Source organism: Pezoporus flaviventris, unplaced genomic scaffold (genome assembly GCF_033815535.1).
Source record: "Pezoporus flaviventris isolate CSIRO_AGI_PZ_B2104156 unplaced genomic scaffold, CSIRO_AGI_Pfla_v1 ptg000031l, whole genome shotgun sequence".
NCBI lineage: Eukaryota > Metazoa > Chordata > Aves > Psittaciformes > Psittacidae > Pezoporus > Pezoporus flaviventris.
Window position 1 is genome coordinate 50,583,627 of NW_026892579.1, and position 24,095 is coordinate 50,607,721.

At 44.5% G+C, this 24,095-nt stretch overlaps 1 protein-coding gene across 3 annotated transcripts in view; it reads right to left on the bottom strand.

Annotated features, from left to right (window-relative positions):
* The window catches only part of RUNX2 (RUNX family transcription factor 2), a 162,406-nt gene that overhangs the window by 46,476 nt on the left and 91,835 nt on the right, over positions 1–24,095 (bottom strand). The gene's annotated exons all lie outside the window — the stretch shown is intronic.

Genomic DNA, 24,095 nt, shown 5'->3' on the forward strand with positions numbered 1-24,095 from the left:
ACTGTAAAGGGATTTTAAGGATTGTCGTTGGACAATGGCCAGATTCAAAAGATACAATGCAGAATGTAACTGGTTAGAGGAGATTTGAAAAAGTCTTAAGTATGAAAAATGACTTTTCTTAAAGGTTTTTCAATGAAATGTGAAGCTGGACTTGAATTTCATAAAGGCTTTGGCATAGGCTGTTTATGAGGAAATCAATTGGGAAAGCGAAGAGGACAATGCTCCTGAGTGTTTGAGGGGGCATTTGTCCCCTTCAGATTCACTGGGCAGAGATCTGCCATGGATATTACAGGAGCAATGGCTAGGAAAAATGTATCAATCGCATATTATTCACTTTAAAAATCTGATACAAACATTGTGGATTTGGGGAAGTTTGTAAGGCAAAGATGCTCAGGAAACTTGCTTTTCACTGCCCAGGCCAGAATTAGATTGCAGTAGGGTTGTTTTTTTTTATAACTGCCTCTTGAAGCAAACAACCCCAATTCCCTCAGTCTGCTCTTCATTACCCTAGACAAGCAATGAATAGAAACTAGGTGGGGAGTCTATGAGCAGGGCTCGATTGCCAGCATTGTCATAGGCTTGCTCTGCGACCTTGCGTCGCTAGGATTCAGCAATCTGGTAGCTGTATAGCTGTATACACACGGTCTTTTTTTTACACGCAATAATGACCAAACTTGTTTGGACTATTTAGCTTTAAAACATGCCACAAAGCTTCCAGGCAAAGCTGAACATCAGCAGAAATTGTAAATTGAGGCACTGTCACAAGTCTCATGGCTCAGTTTCCCCCATACCTGAGAAACAAGGAGAAGGCTTGACCCAGACAAAGCGATGTGAGGTAGAAGCATTGCTTTTCTCCACTGCTGCCATCCCAGATCACCTTCTGGCTCACTCCCCTGACCTGGGGAGAGCAGAGGTCTGTTTCTATCTTTGCTCCATATTCACAGAATTATCCTAAGCAGGTTGGTTCAGTATTGCTGCCCTGGAGGGACAGTTGTGTCATTCACTGTGGCAAGGTGTTTTGAGGACACGCCTGTTGACACTTGCTTGGTGACAAACCAGTACAAAACTATAATTAGATCTACTGGGACCTTTTTCCTCTCCCCACTGGGGAAGTGTCCCTTCCCAGCCTCAACGTTAGACTACACCATCCTATTTGTACAGCTCCTGAGATAGCAACTTTGGCTCCTGGTCCCAACGAAATTAAAGATGAGGCACTGACATCTGCATATCGTGTGCTTCTCCACTTCCCCTAGTGCCTGCAGCATGGGCTAACCAAGACAAGTGCCAGCATTCACAAATATCAGCTACTCAAGCCCCTGAAATTCCTCTCCTTCACTCTGAGCTGCTCGGCAATGCCAGCATCCTCATTGTTCAAACACATGAGGGAATGACAGCAGCTTAACAAATCGCCTCTCTGTCAGCTGAGCCTCTGTAACTGTCTGTGCATGTGCCCCTAGGCCACCTCGGACGGGGATTAATGTGATTTAGCTGAGCGTGTGTTCACTGCTGGTTTAGGCTGTGTCACTTTGCCTCATAAGCCGAGGCGGATGAAAGCATGCTCACGGATCATCCCCGTCCTTCAGCCTGCCAGGAATGGGGAAGGTGCTGCCCGCACTCAGTTGTGCATCTGACCCATCCCATTTGCATGACCTGCTCAGGGTTACATACAGATGGGCCCTGAAGAGCAGCTCTGCAAAGGCATTTTGGTAACTAAGGGATTTCCATGGGATGTCAGTCCCCGGCTGCTTTCAAAGAACCTCGGGTTCAGGACAGGCTGAAGTTTTGGCATACTCTAGCATTATGGACAGCGGGTGCACTCCAAGAGCTGGTTTTTCTTGAGAGCAAAGCATTGAAGCCATAGGAGAAATGTCCTTATGGAGCTGTACCCAGCCTTTGTTCCTGTTTTATCTCGAGGGGCTGACTCCAAAGCAGATGGCATGCCTGAGATAAACTACATAATTTAAGATTTCTTTACACAGCAAAGACACTGCACTCACAGGATATGGTCCTTAGGGTGCTCTTTGCACATTCTGACTAGAGGCAAGGGGTCTCTGGAGATCCCCCACCTCCCAGAGTGAGGTGAGGGCATTCCTTGCTGCAGGCATTGCCAGCTCCCTCAGTAAATACCAAAGGCTCTCAAGGTCCCATTGCCTCCTCTCCCATGGCTGTGTCTGATCTGAATGGTTTCCTTTTACATTTCCCCACCGGTGCCCATATTCTGCGCTGCTTATTGCCTGCTACCTCTCTTGCAAAATTTCCCACCTCCTCTGACCTCGCTACTGCTCCGTCTTGGGTGTTCCACGTTTGAGGCTGCTTCAGCAGTAGGCTCTGAGTCAATTAATTTTCCAAATCACAGCTAACTCAGCGAGGCATTCATGAACAGCAAGGTGGGGAGGCCAGCCATACTTCAGGAAAAACAAAAAAAAAAGGAGTTTAGTTTCCCAATTTAGCCTGGCATGTAGCAGGGGTGGCCAGGAACTGGCGCTGGCTGTGAAGCAGGATAATTTTCCAGGTATGCCAAAAGCACAGGCACCATGCTTGGAGTAAAACAGCAACAAAAGCACCAGCCTTTTCCCTTGTGGCAGGATCAGACCCCCAGAAAAATTACTTCCTACGCTGGGAGCTGACATAAGACTCCACACTTCCAGGCAAATAAACACCTCTTCATTTCAGTGGCTATCTGACACGGGTGGAACAGGGGGCAGGTCAAAGCTTACAGCTCCTTTATATTTTTAATAGCTACGAACACACTACTGGTACTTAAGAAATACACTCGTTAATAATTGACGAGCATGAAAGGGCAGCTCGGTGGTTAAGGCAGGCAGTTCGGTAGAGACCAGTTCCACCCCTGCCTCTGCCACAGACTTTAGAGGTGATGTGGGGGCAAGTCACTTTGTTCAAGTCTATAAACAAGCTCCCACAGTGTGAGGGTTGGAGGGAGCTACAACTGAGTCATCGCCATCATAGAATCACAGAATCAATGAGGTTGGAAAAGACTGTTAAGATCATCGAGTCCAACCTTTACCCCATCACGACCAAGTCCAACACTAAAACATGCCGCTAAGGGCCTCATGTACACTTTTTGAACACTTCCAGGCATGGTCATTCCACTACTTCACTGAACAGCTTCTTCCAATACCTGATCACCCTTTCTGTGAAGAAATTTTCCTAATTCCTGATCTAAACCTCCCCTGGTGCAGCTTGAGGCCATTAACTCTTGTCCTACCACTTGTTATTTGGGAGAAGAGACCAGCCCCACCTCACTACAACCTCCTTTCCTATAGTTGTAGAGAGCAATAAGGTCCCCCGTGAGCCTCCTTTTCTCCAGACTAAACAACCACAGGTCCCTCAGCTGCTCCTCATGAGACTTGTTTTTCAGACCCTTCTCCAGTTTTACTGCCCTTCTCTGGACCCGCTCCAGCACTTCAATATCTGTCATGTAGCGAGGGGCCCAGAACTGAGCACAGGATTCAAGGTGCAGCCTCACCAGTACCAAGAACAGGGGGACAATCACTTCACTGGTCCTGGTGGCTACACTATTGCTGATAACAGGCCACAGTGCCACTGACCTTCTTGGCTGCCTGGGCACAAGCTGCTCATGTTCAGCTCCGTCAGTCAGCGCCCTCAGGTCCTTTTCCACTGAGCATCTTTCCAGCCGCTCTTCCCCAGCCTGTAGCATTGTATGGGGTTGTTGTGGAACAAGTGCAGGACCCATCACTTGTTGAACCTCATCGATCCAGCCTGTCGAGATCCCTCTGCAAAGCCTTCCTGTCTTTTTGCAGATCAACTCTCCTGCCCAACTTGGTGTTGTCCACAAAATTTACTGAGGGTGAACTCAAACCCCTCATCCAGATCATCAATTAAGATATTAAACAACACTGGCCCTAACACTGAGCTCTGAGGGACACCACTAGTGACCAGCTTCCAACTAGATGTGATACCATTTACCACCACTCTTTGGGCTCAGTCATCCAGCCAGTTTCCAACCCAGCAAAGAATACACCTATCCAGGCCATGAGCAGCTCATTTGTCCAGGAAGAATGCTGTGGGAGACAGTGCCAGATGCTTTACTTAAATCATAGAATCATAGAATTGTTAGGGTTGGAAAGGACCTGAAGATCATCTAGTTCCAACCCCCCTGCCGTGGGCAGGGACACCTTACACTAAATCATATCACCCAAGGCCTCGTCCAACCTGGCCTTGAACACTGCCAGGGATGGAGCATTCACAACTTCCCTGGGCAACCCATTCCAGTGCCTCACCACCCTCACAGGAAAGAATTTCCTTCTTATATCCAACCTAACCTTCCCCTGTTTAAGTTTTAACCCGTTACCCCTTGTCCTGTCACTACAGTCCCCAATGAAGAGTCCCTCTCCAGCATTCCTACAGGCCCCCTTCAGATACTGGAAGGCTGCTATGAGGTCTCCACACAGCCTTCTCTTCTCCAGGCTGAACAGCCCCAACTTTCTCAGCCTGTCTTCATACAGGAGGTGATCCAGTCCCCTGATCATCCTCGTGCCCCTTCTCTGCACTTGTTCCAACAGTTCCATGTCCTTTTTATGTTGAGGACACCAGAACTGCACCCAATACTCCAGGTGAGGTCTCACGAGAGCAGAGTAGAGGGGCAGGATCACCTCCTTCAACCTGCTGGTCATGCTCCTTTTGATGCAGCCCAGGATACGGTTGGCTTTCTGGGCTGCAAGCGCACAGTGAAGCCGGCTCATGTGCATTTTCTCATCAACCAACACCCCCAAGTCCTTCTCCGCAGGGCTGCTCTGAATCTCTTCTCTGCCCAACCTGTAGCTGTGCCTGGGATTGCTCTGACTCAGGTGTAGGACCTTGCACTTGGCATGGTTAAACTTCATGAGGTTGGCATCAGCCCACCTCACAAGTGCGTCGAGGTCCCTCTGGATGGCATTCCTTCCCTCCAGTGTACCAACCGAACCACACAGCTTGGTGCCATCGGCAAACTTGCTGAGGGCGCACTCAATCCCACTGTCCGTGTCAGCAATGAAGATGTTGAACAAGACCAGTCCCAACACCGATCCCTGAGGGACACCACTCATTACTGGTCTCCAGCCGGACATTGAGCCATTGACCACAACTCTTTGTGTGTGGCCATCCAGCCAGTTCTTTATCCACCGAGTGGTCCACCTATCAAATTGATGTCTCTCCAATTTAGAGACAAGGATGTCGTGTGGTACAGTGTCGAATGCTTTGCACAAGTCCAGGTATATGACATCAACTGCTCTATCCAAATAGACAACTGTCTATCCAAATAGACAATGTCCACAGCCTTTCCCACATCAACCAGGTGGGTCAACTTATTATAGAAGGAGATCAGGTTGGTCAAGCAGGACCTGCCCTTCACAAACCCATGCTGACTGGGCCTGATCCCTCCATTTTCCCACAAATGCTTTATGATCTCACGTCTGCTTCATGACCTTCTCCATCACAAGTGCATTTCTTCTCTTCCTGATGCCCCGGGAGCAGCCTGCTCCTCCATAGCACAGTGGATGAGGACTCAGTTTCCAGCATTTGCTGTCAGTACCTTGTGCTCACAGGCACACACAGGTACAGAGGCAGAGGAGAAAGCTCACACCCTTGTTCACCCTGAGGCAACTTTTTTCATGTGCTCCTAGCGAGCAGTGGTGTGGCTGTAGCCCGGGTAGGTGCATCCCCACTGCCTACCATGGGTCAAAACCACAGTGAAGACGTGACACCACAGCTTCCACACTGGGAAGCTATGAGCTGATTCCAGAAACAGGCACCTACCCTATTTTCAAGGGCCACACTATGTCTGTATGATGTTTAACCTTCTTAGCTTGCCCAGAGCCAGTTTCGTCCAACTACACTGCTGTGCGTTGGTGTGTAGACAGACTTTCCTCCATCTCCATTCCCCCTCACTTCAATAAGGTTAATAGCTCTCTCCTACCTACCAGATGGGTGGCAAAGATAAACACACCATGGATCAGGAAGTATGCAGACACACTGATGATAGGGTGCAGCAAATGCTTTAGAAAGATAACAAAATAAATAAACTTTGCCACATCAAGAAAAAAAGGACCAGGGCCCATTCTTTGGACAGAAGGTAAACAGGCATGGCTTGGCCATCTCCACAGTATTCAATTTGGCCTCCAGATGAGGGTGATCTGGGACTGCCCACTGGGAAAGATCCATGGCCTGTGGTGGCTCCTGAACTGTGTGCCAAGCATTGTATGGGAGAGCCCAGACCAAAAGCCTGCCCAGGCCTCTCCTAATGATTCTGTTAGGGCAAGTCCATGCTAATAATGATGATTGATACACCCATTGAACTGTTTAATTTATTAGCATAGAAGTCCCCTTTCAGACTGGTTTTCACCATTGAAATGCTTTTTCTTTGGATAACCATCTTTATTGTTATCTTTTCTTTGCCCATCACAGCTCTATACTGTGGACATTTGCAAGAAAATGAAACTTTGTGCTCATATGGCATCAATTATTTCATGTAATTTCTGCCTTCTTTCCCAGATGGACCACCTCTTTTGTCCTTCTTTCCACCTCCTTCCTTAATCCAAGGAAAACAGGAGTGATTTTCATTAGAGGATCTGAGAGCCTCCTGCTCCTGTGACTAGGCTCACCCATCTCATCACAGTGGAGTGGGTGTAACATCAGAAGATGTTGAGTTAAGGAGGAGGAGGTAGGTGGTAGTGAGCAGATGTGTTCCCACAGCAGGTTGTAACACTGATACATACAAATTGGGTAGCTATAATTGGGGCTAAGTCCTGATCATGGTTCCTGCTAATTGTTCCAGACACTCTGGTGTAAATGTTGAATTTTGAAGCATTACCAGTTGATTTCTAGAAAGGGGCGGTGCTGGTCAGCAGTTTTGTTGTGGTATCAGGAAGCAGTAAGGCAGAAGCAAAACTAGAATTGGAAAAAAATCCCATGAAAATGGCCTCCTATAAGAAACTGTGATTCAACTTAACTTTACACCCCACACCCCCATCACTCCCTCTCTAACAAGGCTTTGACAAAAAAAAAGGCATTTTCCTGAAACAAAAAAATTTCTTTCGAAACCCCTCTGTTTCAGAATTAAAAAAAAAAGAAAAAAAGGATTTTTGTGTCACACTACGACTGCTCTTTTGATGTATTTGGGTAACTCTGATTTCTTAATGCCTCTGTAGTGGTGTAAATATAACACAGCAGAGAGATAAAGTCATTTGATACTGTGGCAAGATGTCGAATAAGACCTAGTATAGTAGATGAAATATCCTATTTATTTATTGTATATCATTTCATTAAAAAAACCAACCAAACAACAAGCACAACCAAAAAAAATAAACAACCCCAAAACATTAAAAGCTGTTGTTAGCACAACTAGAAGAGTTTATCTTAATCCTTAAACCAAAATCTACCCTTTAGGTGATGTCATATAACAGTTTGACTCTGACATGTAGTACTGTCATTTCCTGCAAAATGGAAATAATAAGACTGTAAGTTTTGCTGAGCACTTCCTCCACACATACGTAGACACATGTTTCTCCTCCTACCTCCCCCACTGCCTGTAATCACTGCTCTGATGAAGTGTGACCAATCCAGAAAAAAATTATTATGTGGGATGGTGGATTTGATGGAAAAACATAATTTATTTTCCACGCAGTAAAATCATTTCTGTTACTGCTCCTTGATAAACTATGGTTTGTATTCTTTTCAGAAGCCTCAACAATGGCAGACTGTGCCTTTTCATCACTTGAGAGCTTTTGCTTTTGGTCGCTCGGCTATAAATAGGAAAGCCTTTGCTCTGTCCCCTTTGGATCCCAGTTACAAACATGAACCATGGAGGACACTCCAGCCTTTCCATGCTTCTTGGTTGTTCTCCTGCAAGAAAGCAGCCGCACAAACAAACAGGCTGCTTTGTTTGTGCTTTCTCTGAAGTCACAATTTCTTCCACTAAATGTTTACACATTCCAAAGTCAAGCAACTTGCCTTGCATCTTGGGAACCCAGCGCTGGTGATTTACGTTACTTTCAGGAAGATTTGGAGATGTGTATTTAATGGGTTCAGTTAACCAGTTCATTAGCAGGTTTTTTTTCTCAAAGCTAAACGTTTGTTACATCAGAACATAGCTAGCATTTATTTTGGTGCTAATGGGAACATTTTCATAAAAACCAAATTTAGAACCAGTAGAAGGATCCTGGCTTGGCACATTTTCAAGAGAAGGGCTCGATCCAAAGCTCTGTACACAGTCGTGGGATTTTTTAACCTGTTTCAGAGAGTTTGGAGTCAGATGCTCAGCTTAGGTGTAGCCTGTATAAGAGAGGTCAATCTGACACAGGGTCCAGAATGTCCCCAAGCCTGACCTGGAGGACCTATATCTAGGATTCAAAGTCAAAGATAATGGTGCCTTCAGTCCTTTGAATCCAAGTGCTGAATGATCATAGAATCATAGAACAGTTAGTGTTGGAAAGGACCTTAAGTTCATCTAGTTCCACCCTCCCTGCCATGGGCAGGGACATGAGCAACAGCCTGAGAGTATTAGAAGCTCCTGAAAATCCTGATGCCTGGTCATGAATGGCTTGGCGCAAGACTGAACCACAGAGCAAGGGATAAGCAATCTGTTCACATTTGTCTTCACTGGGTTGTCTGTCTCCTTAGTTACTCGTTTCTGAAGCTCTTCCCTGCCTTGGTTTTATTTCTCTTTTAGCTCAGCCTCCTTTCCTTTCCTTTCCTTTCCTTTCCTTTCCTTTCCTTTCCTTTCCTTTCCTTTCCTTTCCTTTCCTTTCCTTTCCTTTCCTTTCCTTTCCTTTCCTTTCCTTTCCTTTCCTTTCCTTTCCTTTCCTTTCCTTTCCTTTCCTTTCTCCTTTCCTTCCCTTCCATTCCCTTCCTTTTTTTTTTGGGGGGGGGGGGAGGGGGGGGTTGGGGTGCGTACAAATAAACTAAATTCCCCAAACCATCTGCATTGCTATCAGACGTTGCTTTTTAAAAAACTTGGCATAATTTCTGAAGTTTCCCTGTGTACACTTTCCTGTTCATGTATTTCCGTCATCCAGGTATCATCACTCAATAACCATACTGTGGCTGTAATGCTTTTCACATGGAAGGAATTGTGTTTTATTGATGGCAAATGTTGTAATGCACTTTCATGTCAAGATGAAAATCTGAAAAAGAAACTTTTCTTAGTGTGTGCTACATGAAACCTCTACACTGAACCAGGCTGTAGAGAGAATATATTCAAGTACACATATGCTATGACTATATATAGCAAATTAAACAGTCCTGGCATGCAAGAATGGGCACAAGGACACATTTTTACTGCGAAATATTTAGCACGGGCACAGTCTAGCAGCAGTCTCCCAAGCCATTTCCAGGCATAGACCACATGTTAGCAAAGCTAAGGACCACTCTGAATAGGCATTTTGGATTTGTCTGCTCTCTTCTAGGGCCTAAGGGTATTTAGTGTTATGGCTCTGACAAATAAAACAGAGGACCAGAGTCTGAGCCCAGGCACTGTTTTGTTCATGCAGCTGAAGTGATCAAGCCCACTATGGTCCATAAGCAAGGACACATTGGAGATCTCATTCTCCTACCTGATTTCTGTAATCACAATAGTGACCAAAGTCTGTGTGGGTCACTTTGATGATGGTTTTATTTGGCTAATGGGTGCTTGGTGAAGTCCCAGAACCTCATGACAAGAGGTTTGGAGCAACCTGCTCCTCAGGTGCCAACCTGTTTCCATGGACCCAGGTGTGCAGCACAGCCAGCTATTACAAAATGCCTGCTTGGAATCAAGGGGCAAACTACAGAATGAAGGTAGGGACAGCATTACCCCACATCCAGCATCACTCTGCACAGCTGACTGATGTCCCTCCTGCTGCTTATGGAAATACACAGTCTGGTCAGAGTCCTTGGTTGGGTGTGCCACCTGCACCCAAGCCATGGCTCTTGTTATTGCCAGTGCATGAGTTGTTCTCTGGTTATTTTTTTGTGTCTCTTGTCTGCAGTGAACTGGGAGCAATGCTGCTGAAATGCATAAGACCTATCCTCATACTGTTTTTTGTCTCAGTTCAGTACCCTGCTGTGACCTGCCACTGGCTCCCCTCCAAATGTCCCAACATGAGTGAGAGTTATCCTGGAGTGATTTTAGCCCGATTGAAGCAAGAAGGTTCAGACACCTCTTAAGAGAAGATTCCTGGGATGATTCCAATTTGATCTTTTTTTTAAATGCAAAGTATTTAGCTACACTTGGGAAAGCATCCAAGTCTATGGCTGTTTGTCTGAATGAACCTTGAAGCTTTTTTGAGGTTGGATTGTCTCCTCAGCTCAGTCACTTAATGTTAGTGAATTTGCATCTGATTTATGTACCAGAGAAGCAAGATTACCACCTGTCCCAAGTGCAGGAGAAATTGCTCTTCTCCCTCTTTCTCATTTGATTCTTGGAGCAGTTTTTTCTTTGCCACTGAAAGGAAAATGAGAAAACTCAACCCAAAGCCCAGCTCCTGTCACTCACCAAGAGCAATTCAAAGGCTTTCACTATCAATAGTAACTGCTGGGGCAGTGCATGGAGCTGACAATTTTTTTTACAAAAATACCCACTTTCCTGTTTAAAATTATAGCTCACTATTTTTGTGGAAAACTATCAATTTCAAGGATTGAAAAATAATTTGGACTTCAACACCCAGAACTGTTTTCCAGCCACATGGCATACGAAATCTGCTAGCATTTTTTTGCACCTCCTCATGACCCAGATCCCAAGACAGATGCCTCTGGGCTTCCTTTGCAGTCAGTAGCGAGAAATATGTTTCAAGAGCATCTCGTCCTAAAGTGGGCAACTAAACTGGCTCAGCTAAAAGTGTTACTTTCCCTCTATTGACTATAAAGTTAGTGAACGTAAGTAACTGATGTAGGTGAGATGACCCCTGTCTGGCCTCTTTTGGCTCCAGCACTGATGCATCTGCAGCAGTTCTTCCCAAATAGATCATCCCCACCTTGGGCTTGGCTTTGGGGGATGGCTGCTATGTGTGAGCACTAATTAGTCAGTGATACAGGTCCTGGAAATACTTGCACTTGGTAAAGCCAAGATGGAAATGCACTCCTGCCTCCTCCTAAGGGCATATCACTGTTGGTACACCTGCCCTCTTTCCACTTTATTTTGTCCCTGGCTCCATAAATCTTGCTTTCCTTTCCACCCTGCAGCCCAGCATCAGGAGGTGTGAATGCTCCTGTTCACTCAGCAGAAGGGAAAAAACAGATTTCCCCAAGCTTTCATTTCCATAAGGCAAATGTACTCTGTGTGTTAGGAAATCAGTGCAACAGGCTGGATGTCCTGGCAGATGTCAGGAGTGCAAAGGACAGGCCAAAAGAAGCCCAAATTGTGCAAAGACATAGCACCCAGGCAGGCAATCCTGATAAGAGAAAAGCCTCCCACAAACAACTAGGAGAGCCAAGAGGAAAGATCTACTCTCACTCTGTATTATTTTCCTATCTACAAGTTTGGGCTACAGCAAAAACCACTAAAAACAGCCAAAGCTACGTTAACAGTTAGATTATTTTTGTGGATGGAAAGAGAGGGCTCAACCTGTTCTCTGAAAACACCCACCCAGGGTTCCAGGAAGAGGCTGAAGTCTCTGGTTTACAGTGGCTGCCTCTTATCAGGGGCACAGGCTGATGCATCACCCCAGTTTTAGCTCAAGTCTGCAGAAGATCGAAGGAATAACCCCAGGAGTAGGGCAAGGTGTGCACAGATACACAAGGTGGATGTCACTGGTCCAGGAGTACCACATTCCTGGGGATATGGAAAGTGAGAACTCAAATTGTTTTAAATGGAGCATCTTCTCATCTTGCTTAAGAAGCAAGATGGAGCTCATCTCATCTGCTGGGCTTTTTAAAATCTTAAGTCTCTCCTTTTCTAGTTTCTAGGGCTTGAGTGAGGAGAGTCATCCTCTCCTGTTTTTGAGATGTTTATGTTCAACATCCTGAGTTTATTCATAGAGCAACGAGCTTGCCTTTAAAAATCAAGGCCAAATCTAGGTCAAATGTGATGAACATTTTATCCTCTGCTCTGCAGAATTGGAGAGCTCAGGCATACAATACTGTCATTGCAGCTCAGGGAGTGATACCACGTCAGCTTCACCAATGGGCCATGCATGCTGAGCTGCAAGGGGGAAGCCAAACACATTAGCTTGAAACCTCTTTCATTGGGCTTTCAATAAATGTGCTTCACCCCATATTTGCTGCAAGTCACCATTTGAGTTGCATTATTTCACTGTTTGGGGGCACAAAGCCTCTTCACAAACTCTTGGTTTTCTATGCAACAAAATTTCTTGCAGTACTTAGAAGAAGGAACCAGAAAACATGAAATGTCTAAAGCTGAGCTTATAAACCTGGGCTGGCCAGTGCTGGATTGCTGGTTGTCCTGTTTAGGGTCCCACTGAGGCACAGTGGGGCTGTCCAGCCTATTATTTCTTTTGAAGAAGATCCACATTCAGAGGGAAGTGGTGCACAGCTCAGTTTTCTCCCATCAAAATAGTTGGGATATGGCAAGAATGCACCCAGCTACAAATATGTTGGTGGCTGGAGAGGAAAAGGGTATTATGGAGCACTTCTACTGCCTACTGTGGATTCAGTCTTCAAAATAATCTCATCCTTGAACACTGAAGAGCTGCTCCAGCCCTCAGTACACACAGCACAATCCCAGTAGTTTGTCTCCTTCCAAAGGGGGCTGAAAAATAAAGTTAAAAGCTGCCAAAAGTCTAAGTTAAATCTTTAAACTGGACTAAGGATGTACTACTTTCTTACAAAATCACTCACTTTATCAACATGGGTTTTTGTGTTCACAGAGCTCCCTTCATACTCATGGAACAGCCTGAAATGTCAGTGGCTATTCATAGAAGTTGCTTCTACACATGAGTGAAACAAGGTGGTCAGGATGTGACAGCCCAGACAAAGTCAGAGCAAATAAAATGCAAATAATGAAACTAGATTCATGTGGTTCAGCCCTTTTCCTCTGCTATCTTCAGCATCTTTGCAACACCGCTGTGATGGCTGATAAGAAAACAGGGGGTCAAAGTGTCAAGGAAACAGAAGTTGTTTCCTTTGCATCAAATACTAAAAGCAACATCTCTTGGCTTTCTCACATATTGGCCCAACCCAGAGTGCAGCTAAACTTTGCTCAGGTGGGACTGAGAGTTGCTGGCTGCAAGGAGGAGGCATTTGCACAACAATGCATCCCACCTATTAGCACGTTTCAAAGCCTGGGACACCTCATTTTTCCTGGCTGCTCTGTTTTTCTGCATTGAGCAAAAGGCTATATACCATTTCTTCCACTCCAGGAAATGTACGCAAAAACTTTCCAATTATAGTCAATGCAAGTTATCCCTGACTTATCTGCTGGGGATGGAAAAAGTCTCCATAAAAGATCTGCCACCTCTACAAGCAACCCACTGACCATACAGTTTGCCATGTTCTTGCTATTATAACTTGGGGCTCAATACCCAGATTTTGTACTGAAATACAAGTACAGAGTCACAGACTTAAAATTCAAGCTGCTGGAGTCTCAGGATGTAAACTTGTTAAAAGAGAAACTGCCAGGCTTGGGGAGGTAGGGCTTTTTGAGGCAGTTGATTAGATCAAGGGATAAACTGCTAAAGCAACTGCTAAAACTAAAAGGACAAAAAAGAAAGACAAACTACATAGGAACTGTTAAATCCTGTAAGACAACCAATGCAATCTGAGAACTGAAATTCATAATTGTACTAGATAATAACCATTACTGATACGACAGAAATACTGCTTTTATGGCACTTAATCTTTTCCTTCATCTCTTCCACTTCAAGGTCCCTCTCTGCTCTACTTTTATGTCTCAGATAATTTATAAAATTACAGTAAACTCAGAGAAATTTTTCCCAGTTTCCCTAGTTTCCTTTTATATTTAGAGTCTTAAAAATTACTTCGCCAAGAACTTGTCATTTTTTTCAGCTGTGTTGTTTTGTCTATCAAAGATGTTGCTTTGTCTCACTGATATTCAGTGAATTGATCTCCAACACCAGCAGTATCTGAGACTGGAGTTTGCAGAAGGGCAGTGGAATACATTACAGCTTGAATGAACAAAGCACTGCCCAAAGGAGAAGTCATCTTCCCCCATTTTCTGAAGTCTTCAAAACAATCTGGAAACCTCCAGTCCAATCACACAGTCTTGGTCCCACGGTGTACGGTCTAGCTTGTCACACATAACAACCAAAGCGCTGCAGCAATGAAGAGTGTAACAGTAGCAACTGTTAGCATTGCCACTACTTAATTACCCAGATGACCTTCAAAACTGTATGGTTAGAGGCCAAAATTCTTCCTTTTCCCAGGAAACAGAAATCTGTTCTGTAAAGAGAATGGCTTTTCCCATGCAAAACCAGAGGCAAATCCCACCTCTTCATCAGCACTGTCTCACCTGATGGTGTTCTTGGCAGGGTCAATTTGCCCTGGATCACACACATAGGTACAAGGTGCTGATCCACTGGCACAGCAACCAAAACCACCCAAACCCTGAAGGTGCATTTTAGAGTGCTTCTCCCAGCAAGGAAACTGGTGTTTTTTAATGTTCCACTTAAAAATACTTCAGTAACACGTAAGTGCTACAACAGTGCAAGAATACATACATAGATTAAAAAAAAAAAAATACATATATATAAACTATTGGCCCTAATCCTTAAATCTCAGCTAATTAGCTCTTGACTTAAGATCACCTTTGAGCATATCTTGGGCCATATTCTTTTCTCTTGGTCATCTGCATTGTGGAGGATATCCATTCTGGCATCTAGCTTTGGTTTCTGAATCAGCGGTCTGTATACCACTTCTGATATAGTCTGTGAAACCTTTCTAGGGCAATTTAGGGATTAAGTTCTTGTTTTAGGAATGGGATAATCATTGTCCTCAGCCCTGAGCTCACTGGGAAGTCTGAAAGGTCATCTGGCAGGTGAGAAGTCACAAGGTAGGAGACAGTAACATTCAAGGCTCTGCTTCCCACGGTTATCTTTGCAGAAAACATTCAGGTGGCTTTCACTGGCTACAGAAAGAAAACCAGCAGGATTCAATTCTATTATTTATTACCTGAAGCAACTTATTCCTTTGTGTATCTCACTAGTAATGTTTTTAAACTTTTATTGTGAATCTAAAGAGGGCAAAGTAGAGAGAACACTATAGCATCTGTGGCAGAAAAAAGAATCCCAAAAATGCAAACCCCCTTTTCTTTTTAATTGGGACTGGTATTGACCTGTTAAGGAGAAATGCGATTAGTGGCAAAGTATTGGCCTTTTCCAGAAAAATGGCGTCATAGCCTTTCAATTCTTTCAAATTTGCCTTGTCACAAATATTGACAAATGGGTACATAATTTACTAAGAAACACTCTTTTCTTAACAACAGCTGTAAAGCAGCCAAAAACCCTTGGAAGAAAAACAACTGTATTTTAAGCTAAAAGAAGTAACTAAATAACAACCACTTTTCCTAAATAAACCAGGAACTGCAGGATTGATAGTAAGATCAGCTACCCTGTCCCATATATATTTTTACCCATTTCCAATATTATGGCAAAACCCACCCTTGACTTAACAATGTGGTAAATACACAGGCCAAATCATATTCATATTAAATAACAATTAGTATTTTCACTAATGCCTATCTAAAGCATTACACAACTTTCATTAAGTACCCATCACTTATGGACACTTGAGAAGAGAATGAGCTAAAAAAACGTTATCAAAGTGAACTACTTCTCACTCTGGGAGGCAGCTGAAAATTTGATTAAGCCCTTTCTCGCATTGTATGTGGGTGTGGGTATGTTTCTGAACTTCCCGTCTTCTGTCTTTGAGGTTCAATTTCTTATTCGCAGTTGTTGTGGCACAAAAAACATCATTTTGCAAGGCCTGAGGTCTGTGGTCATTCTCATATCTAGCAGGACACCTTTGCAAGTTCAGTCATATCCTTTCAACTGTCAAATGTACATTTTCATGGGTCTTGAGGACCAAGGGGCACTAGCCCCTTGAGCAATGAGGGATATCTTTCCCTCATTTTGGTCCACACCACCTGTGTGATGCTGAAGACGCAATGGGATGGAAGAAGCCCAGTGTGCACCAGTGATGGGCTTAGGCTACAGACCTAGGAAAGGGATGGATCCCTTAGTGAAGCTCATACCAGACCTCGTGGGTCAGGAAGGGTTTATAATTAACATACTTTAAGATAATTAAAATACTTTCATAGAATACAATAGAATCATAGAATCATAAAATCATAGAATCATAAAATCATAGAATAGTTCCAGTCAGAAGGGACCTTCAAAGGTCATCTAGTCCAACCCCTCTGCAATAAGCAGGAACATCTTCAACTAGATCAGGTTTCCCTTCAGAACCACAACCAGTCTGGCCTTCAGTGTCTCCAGGGATGGTTCATTCACCACCTCTCTGGGCAACTTGTGCCAGGATTTTACCACCCTCATTGTTTCCTCCTCACATCCAGCCTGAATCTCACCTCTTTTAGTTTAAAAACTACAGCCCTTGTCCAAGGTAACTGACTCTTAAACATCTGTCAAATGAAGTTGCCAAGCCACTGTTCATCATATTTGAAAAATCATGGCAGTCAGGTGAAGTTCCCAATGACTGGAAAAAGGGAAATATAACCCCCATTTTCAAGAAGGGGAAAATGGATGACCTGGGGAATTGCAGACCAGTCAGTCTCACCTCTGTGCCTGGCAAAATCTTGGACCAGATTCTCCTGGAAGGCATGCTAAGGCACATGAAAATCAACAAGGTGCTTGGTGACAGCCAGCACGGCTTCACTAAGGGGAAATCCTGCCTGACCAATTTGGTGGCCTTCTATGATGGGGCTACAGAGCTGATGGACAGGGGTAGAGCAGTTGATGTCATCTACCTGAACTTGTGCAAAGCGTTCAACACTGTCCCACACGACATCCGTGTCTCTAAATTGGAGAGACATCAATTTGATAGGTGGACCACTTGGTGGATAAAGAACTGGCTGGATGGCCGCACACAAAGAGTGGTTGTCAATGGCTCAATGTCCGGCTGGAGACCAGTAATGAGTGGCGTCCCTCAGGGATCAGTGTTGAGATCGGTCTTGTTCAAAATTCTTGCTCTCTTTCCTTCTCAAGAAGGTGAGGTCTGATACAGGCAGGTGTTTCTGAGCAAGCAATTGCACCGTCACAGAGCACATGCCTGTTCTGCTGTCAGGCAGGGTATGCAACAAAACAACCATACACTAGCTGTACAACATGTACAGTTTATTAAACAAGCACACTAAAGCAAATAAGTACACTAAAGCAAGCAAGCATACTAATGTGAATTAGGTATATATCTCTCTACATATATTAAATAAGTACAATAAAGCAAATCAGATAAATACATAAGTAAATTACAGATGAAAACTAGCAATGCATCAAATCATTACTGCATAAAGACAACAGAGATTAGAAGAAGTACACCACCAATTACCCCTAATCATCACCTAGGCCCACACTTAAAGCTAGGATGCCCATTTCAGCCAGTGAACGGAGTCTCAGGTAATTGGGAAAATCCCTTTGTGGTGCATCAACCCATAGGTGAGGCTTCAGATTCTGCTACAAGATGGTCCTGCTCTTATACCCTTAGAAAAACAACCAGCTTTATGCCAGATCTCTAACTGGTTACTCATGGGGCCATGCAGTTTCTCATGATCTCACCGTTGTCCACGCCGACAGCGTTGGCCAGGCGCTCCGGTGCGGCCAAGTATGAAGGTCATAGAACAGCTGCACACCTCTGCTTTCCTGCCTCTTTCTGACAAACAGTGGCCATGAACATAAACATATATACTCTACCGAATACACTTTGACAAAAACCATACTTTGTTATGTCTCTCAGTCATGAGTGGGAATTAACTCTCAACGAGGTTCCCATCCATTAGACCGTCCTCAGCCATGAGCAGAGGATCCTCTTTCCATCCTTCACCACAGGTGCTGCTGACCCAGAGCAGGCACAGGGTCTGTTCCTCCGTGCCACAAAAACCTGGATCAGCAAGTCCAAGAGACAATAACCAGGTAATGCTGCAGTCATCAGCACGTTGTCTGTTGGTATTTTCTGCCATGGAGGAGCTGGTGAGCTGCTCCAGGGCAGGTCTCTACATTAAGCAAAATGCCAGTCTTACATGACCATCCCCCAAGCAGTATCTTTTATGCGTAAATCCAGTGCACACGAAGAAAAGTATGTCTTGAGACCTGTTAAATGGAGCTACCAAAATGAGTTCCTAGTTGGAGAGTTACAAAAAACAGCAACTGGGGAAATCCTCTTGTTCAGGCAGAGACAGGGAGGTTAAAACAGCACGTACAAAACCTTCCCTCGCTGGCAAGGAAAATGGTTGCACAAGTTCTCCATAAACATCTTTATCTGCAGTCATTAGCCGGCAATCCTAAACATTGGATGAGTTCTCCCCATGGTTTCACAATGGTTTTTTTTTCCTGTTTCTAGGAACTGTTTTCGAGGACTGCCATTCAGCATATGAGAAAAACGTGTGAACATGATACACAGACGTTTCTTTTTTCTCTTGGACATTGCCCATTACAGAAATACAAACCACCACATTACCATGTACCCTACTTTAACAGTTTCCATCCAATACCTATAAGCACATCACAAACATGAGTGATTTTACTGTGATTTCAAAGATCCCTGCCCAGAAGGAAATGTAGTTTTTTGTGCTGAACATAAGGAAAAGATGATTGAAGGAGTACTATGTGGAGCATATAAGGCATCTTCCTTAATGCCCAATACAATGCCTTATAAAACCACAGTCCTGTCTCTACGTAGTAGTTTGAGTTAATCTCTTCCAGACAAATAATACAGACTAAGAAAATAAAGCAGGGCAGATGAGAAAGTGAAAAAAAAAAAAAAAGAAGATACGGAACTGAGATGCCATTTTAAATCACTGGCCTCAAAGCATCATGTAACTATTCTCTATGGCAAGGAGCAAGTCGAGGAAATTCCTCATCCACTGGTACTTTCTACAGGTCCATGAAAGCCAAAGGCTGTGGATTTTGCAGCTCTTTAAAGTACAGGGGGAAATCGCCACCAGCACTGCTCCAAATCCCTGAGTGGTGCAGGAAGTGCTGCTTGACACATGACGACTGATCAGCAAAGGGGCAGAAGCAGCCTGGGTTTTCAGTCCTGACTTTGAGGTTCAGCTGCCAAATGCATTGCAAAGAAAGATCTCTGGAGATTTCTTATACTTTTTTTTTTTTGGCTTATTCTCCTAGCGTATTCATCTTAACAAAAATCAGCTGTTTTCCTTCTCACTTACACAGTATTTGCAGAAGAGACTTCAGCATCTGGCCTGGCTACTATTAAACGATGAGAGTATCCTGCTCTGTTAGGAGAACACCACTACTGTCAATAAAAGGGCAGAGATTCTTCCTGAGGTCTGTCTGCATTATTTAGGGTTTTTTTCCCTTATGCCACAGCCTTTCCTTCCTATTTCCTGGTGTTTGCTAACTGGCCTCGCACACCCTGGAAGCAAGGATAAAAATTGTGCTTTCCTGGGAGAAACTATCTTACTGCATTTGGATTAACAGCATCATTTCCAGCTACCAAGGACTTCTTTTCCCAACTGCGGAAATGAAAAAGTAAACAAGCTGGAGAGTGTGAGGCACTGCCTTGGTGTTCAGGCTCCTACTTGATTTGTAATAGTGCTCTGAAGTCACAGCCTGCACGAATACAAATGAAGGGATGGAAAGGAGAAGTCACTAAGCACTAGACCCCTATAATGTGCAAAAAAGTTTTAAACCATTAATATACCCTGTGTGCCCAAACCCAGAGGCAGGGGAAAACCCCAACTCGGAGGCTGGGGGAGAAGTCACTTTGGGAGTTGGGGTTAGGTGTTAGGAGAAGCATGGGGATGAGATGCTCTTCTGAAGCCAAAGCTCCACCTCCATGCTTGGAAGACACCAAAACTTGCCGGGCACAGCCATCCTGAGCAGATCTGATGGTAGCGGCCCTGCATTGAGCTTCCCTTGGACCAGGAGATCCACAGAAATCCCTTCCAACCAGCATTTCGGTGACCCTTTATTGGTAACATCCACATTGACGGGCTGAAAAATGCTGGCGTCCAAAACCACAGGGCTATTAATAGAGGGACTTCAGCTGATCTCTACTGGTGTAATCACCATCTGAATTTGGCCGCGTGATAAACATTAATCACTGGCAAGTTGCTGCAGCGTATCAACTTTAACATGGGTTGTTTGCTTTCCTCTAAGTGCTGGGACATCCTGCAAGCTCCAGCTGCTCATCCCAAGTGAGCTGAAGGGACTGAGCGGCCAAGGGCTGCCTCCGTGGACTGCAGTGATCTCTGTGTTTCTTCCTGCCCCACCGCAAATCCCGAGTAAATCTGTTGAGACAGCACAACTTGGCTTTAACTCCGCATTGTTTTTTGACCAGATCAGCAGTCTGGAAACTGGGTCAATTTTTTTAAACATGTGGTTTAGAAATGTGCTGTTTCAAAGGACACTATCCAATGGTGTGAGACCAAACATCAGATTTGTAGTAAAAAGTGCTAAACAACAACAGGAGTTCAAAGCTGTCTATAAACACTGAGTCCATGGGAGACCCTGATAAAGTAGGGAAATAGTAAATATTGTGTTCTATATTTAGGGAAACTGAGGCACAAAAAGAGGAGTGCAAAGCTGCCTGGAGAATCGCAGACAATGCTGAAATTATTGAGGGTCAGGACAAAAGCTAATTGGTCTCATCTTTACAAGTTCTTACAAATAAAACCACAGGGATTTGATTTTCTTGTCTCACCCAAACTGCAGGAGGGAAATTCAAGTCTGCTTGCATTCCCAGTGAGGGAAATCATAGCCCACTTGCTACTTAGGTAATATATTCAACATTTGAAACACAGGTTGCATCTACCCTAAGTAATACATGCAGTTAATCTGTGTGCAATTAGCAGGGCAGGCCTGAGAACTTCAATTCTGAGCTATGTCATAGGTTCCAAGTTACTTTGTTTGCACTGCATCAGATCACCAGATGCTTTTGGAAGCTTAGGCTTTGTTCTATTTGTATCTCACAGTCTTATCAGTTACTGGGGCCAACAGCTTCCTATACCCAGAGGGACAAATGCCAATGTCCCCTCCTCCGAGACCATATAAGTATCACCAAGAGACCCCATGAGAACATCTCCATACATCCCAGACTGATACCATACAAGTAGCTCTAGCGGTGAAAGATTATAATTACAGAAGTCCAAAGACAGCCCTTGTGAATGTTAAACATTCATTATTTTGCTTTAAGATCATGCTAAAGTTTTTTTCAAGATGTTGAGTAGAAATGCTCAACTGCTCCATTTCAGCCAGCACAGTCATTCCCATCACCTATCCAAAGATGATGGGTTTCCAGTGGCTTTGCTTATAATTTTACCCTGTACAGCAAGTATTTCTGGCAAATAATGTTCTCAGCTGTTCTCTGCAAGCATTCAACCAAGTGGTGAGCGCCTGAGCTGCAAAGCTGGTCACCCACAATGCACCATGCCACCACCCCGAATATATGCTCCAGTGTGTGACTCAAGTGCTGCAGATCACTGCTGCGACTCATGCAGAGCATTGGCTATCCATGAGCTGTTGCCCAGGAGAGGGATTTCACCCCAAAATACCAATTAATTTCCTTCTGACCACACAGAAGGATGGTAACTGGATGGTGTGTTATTCCTTGGACATGTAACTGAGGCTATTTCATCTTTTTCCCCAGTAAATGGTTTGATGAAGTTTTTATTTGGTGCCAGCACAGGACTTAGTGCTGCTCCTTCTCTTCCCCACCACTCCCCCAGAGCTTGTTTTAGGCACAAAAAAAGGCTGATCTAGGCCTAGGCCTGTGGCTGCCAGCATGTGGCTGCCCTGAGCCCCTCTGGGGTTGCTTACAGCCATGGGAAACGAAAAAGTTAAACCCAAGGCCAACAGGGAGAGATGGTATGAGATGCTGCCTGCTGTATGTACACCTCGTGGGACAACCAAAAGCCTGACTCCAGTAATCCAGAGCTGATGTTCAACCCTCACAACCCAAAAGCAAGAAGCTATTTACTGACACCAAATGATGGAGAAGACAATGGTCAACACCCCTAATAGGAAGTGCCTTTAAACTTATCTCCTAAAAGTACTTTGGGGTTGATCACCCCCCACTGCTCCACATGTCCCCCCATTGGGCAGTCATACATGTGGAGCAGTGGTAGACATTTTGGCTCACAAGTGGTTGGTTTCTGACTAAGGCAAAAGAACAGGAGTCGCATTCTCAAGCTGCAAAAGGGTAAATGAATCAAAAAACTAAAAGCAACACACCTAGCATGATGTACAATGAGAATTGCTGTACTGGATCAGTGATGGTTTGGCTTTTCCAACCCTTGTGCTGACCATGTCTGCTATAGATCACAGAATCACAGAATCATTAGGGCTGGAAGGGACCTCTGGAGATCATCTAGTTCAATCCGCTGCCAAAGCAGGGCCACCTAGAGCAGGTTACACAGGAATGTGTCCAGGAGGGTTTTGAGTATCTCCAGAGAGGGAGACTCCAGGACCCCCCAGGGCAGCCTATTCCAGTGTTCTGCCACCATCAATGTAAATAAGTTCTTCCTCATGCCGAGGTTCTTCTTGCATTTTAGTTTATGGACATATCCCAGAGAAATGCTCCAGAAACCAACAAAAGATAGATGGATCACTGCAACTCCTGAATAACCTGCCTATGTTAGTCGCATAACCTGAGAATTTCATCCTGTCAAACCTCTTTATTCAGGCTGGTTTTAGCCAAGTATATGCTATCTGCAACGTCATGCAGATTTTAGCTTAGACAAGCTGCAGCAGATAGCTCTTAGCCTGACTCACCAGGCCATGGAATAATTTGGATGGGACCATGGGAGATCTCCAGGCCAACCTTCTGCTCCAGCAGCTTCAGCTACAGGGGCAGAGAAGGTTGCTCTATGCTTTACCCCAGGAGTTGGGTCCTGTAAACCTCCAAGAACAGAGGTGGCACAACCTCCCCAGGCCCCTGTTCAACCACTCGACCATGTGAAATGGTGAAAAATTGTTTATTTCTGGGTGAAGTGACCATGAAAGCAAGAGCATAATGAACATCCATCTGTGCTCTGACTAGCTGAGATGGGTTAAGCTGAGTACCAGAGGGCAGCAGAAAGTCTTAGCACTAATGTCTGTAGCAGAAGTCCATCCCTGTCCCCTCAGTTTATATAACAATTATACCACAGAGCACTGATTGATTTTCTTGGTTCCTCACTCTTGCATAAAGCTTCCCTAAAATCAGGACTCCGATTACAGGCTGCAATGAAAGCACCCTTGAAAACCCCCAAACATCATCTCAGTCTTCAACTACCACACAAGAAATGTGTAGGCCCATGGTAAAGCCAACAGAGTTCACAAAATCAGTATCAGACATTTAAACTTCAAAGTTAAAGGTTTCTTTAAATGATCAGAACCCCATGCCTCTCTGTGCTACTATTTTTCTTTTGCAGAGTAAAGAAATAGCTAAAAAGGGTAAGAACTTACTGTGAAACCAGGCACAAGCTTGGAAACAACTCCTGTCCTCCCCTTCTGCACACAGCCTTAGGTGAACTCAACTTCACCTTCATTAGCTGCATCTCCTCCTACCACTGACACTAGGCTAGAAGAGCCACCTCCTCCAGTCCCCTACCTCTCCATGTATCTTTTGCTGCTTGGAAACTGTTCTTGCCTTAGGCCATGCAAATCACAAGATTATCTGTAACTGCATTCCTCAAGTCTGACCAGGAAGAGGTGGGGATATCGCAACCGCCATCCTGGAAAAGGGCCACAAAACCCAATCCCTCCTGCCTGTTTTGGAAATCTGTACCAATTTTTCATATAGTTCAAGCTCTGCCCACAGCACCCTGGCACCAGAATGTCCCAGCTAATGCCAGTTGTTAAGTTTCAGAGTTAATGGTCTAGCAAGAGCAATGGAGCAGTGTGATCTCCTCTAAGAAACACAGGTTTTGACAGTTTGCAGACTCAGGAGAAGAAGCAACAATTGAGATCAGATGTAGAAGATACCCTTTACCATCCACAGGCATGGATATTTGC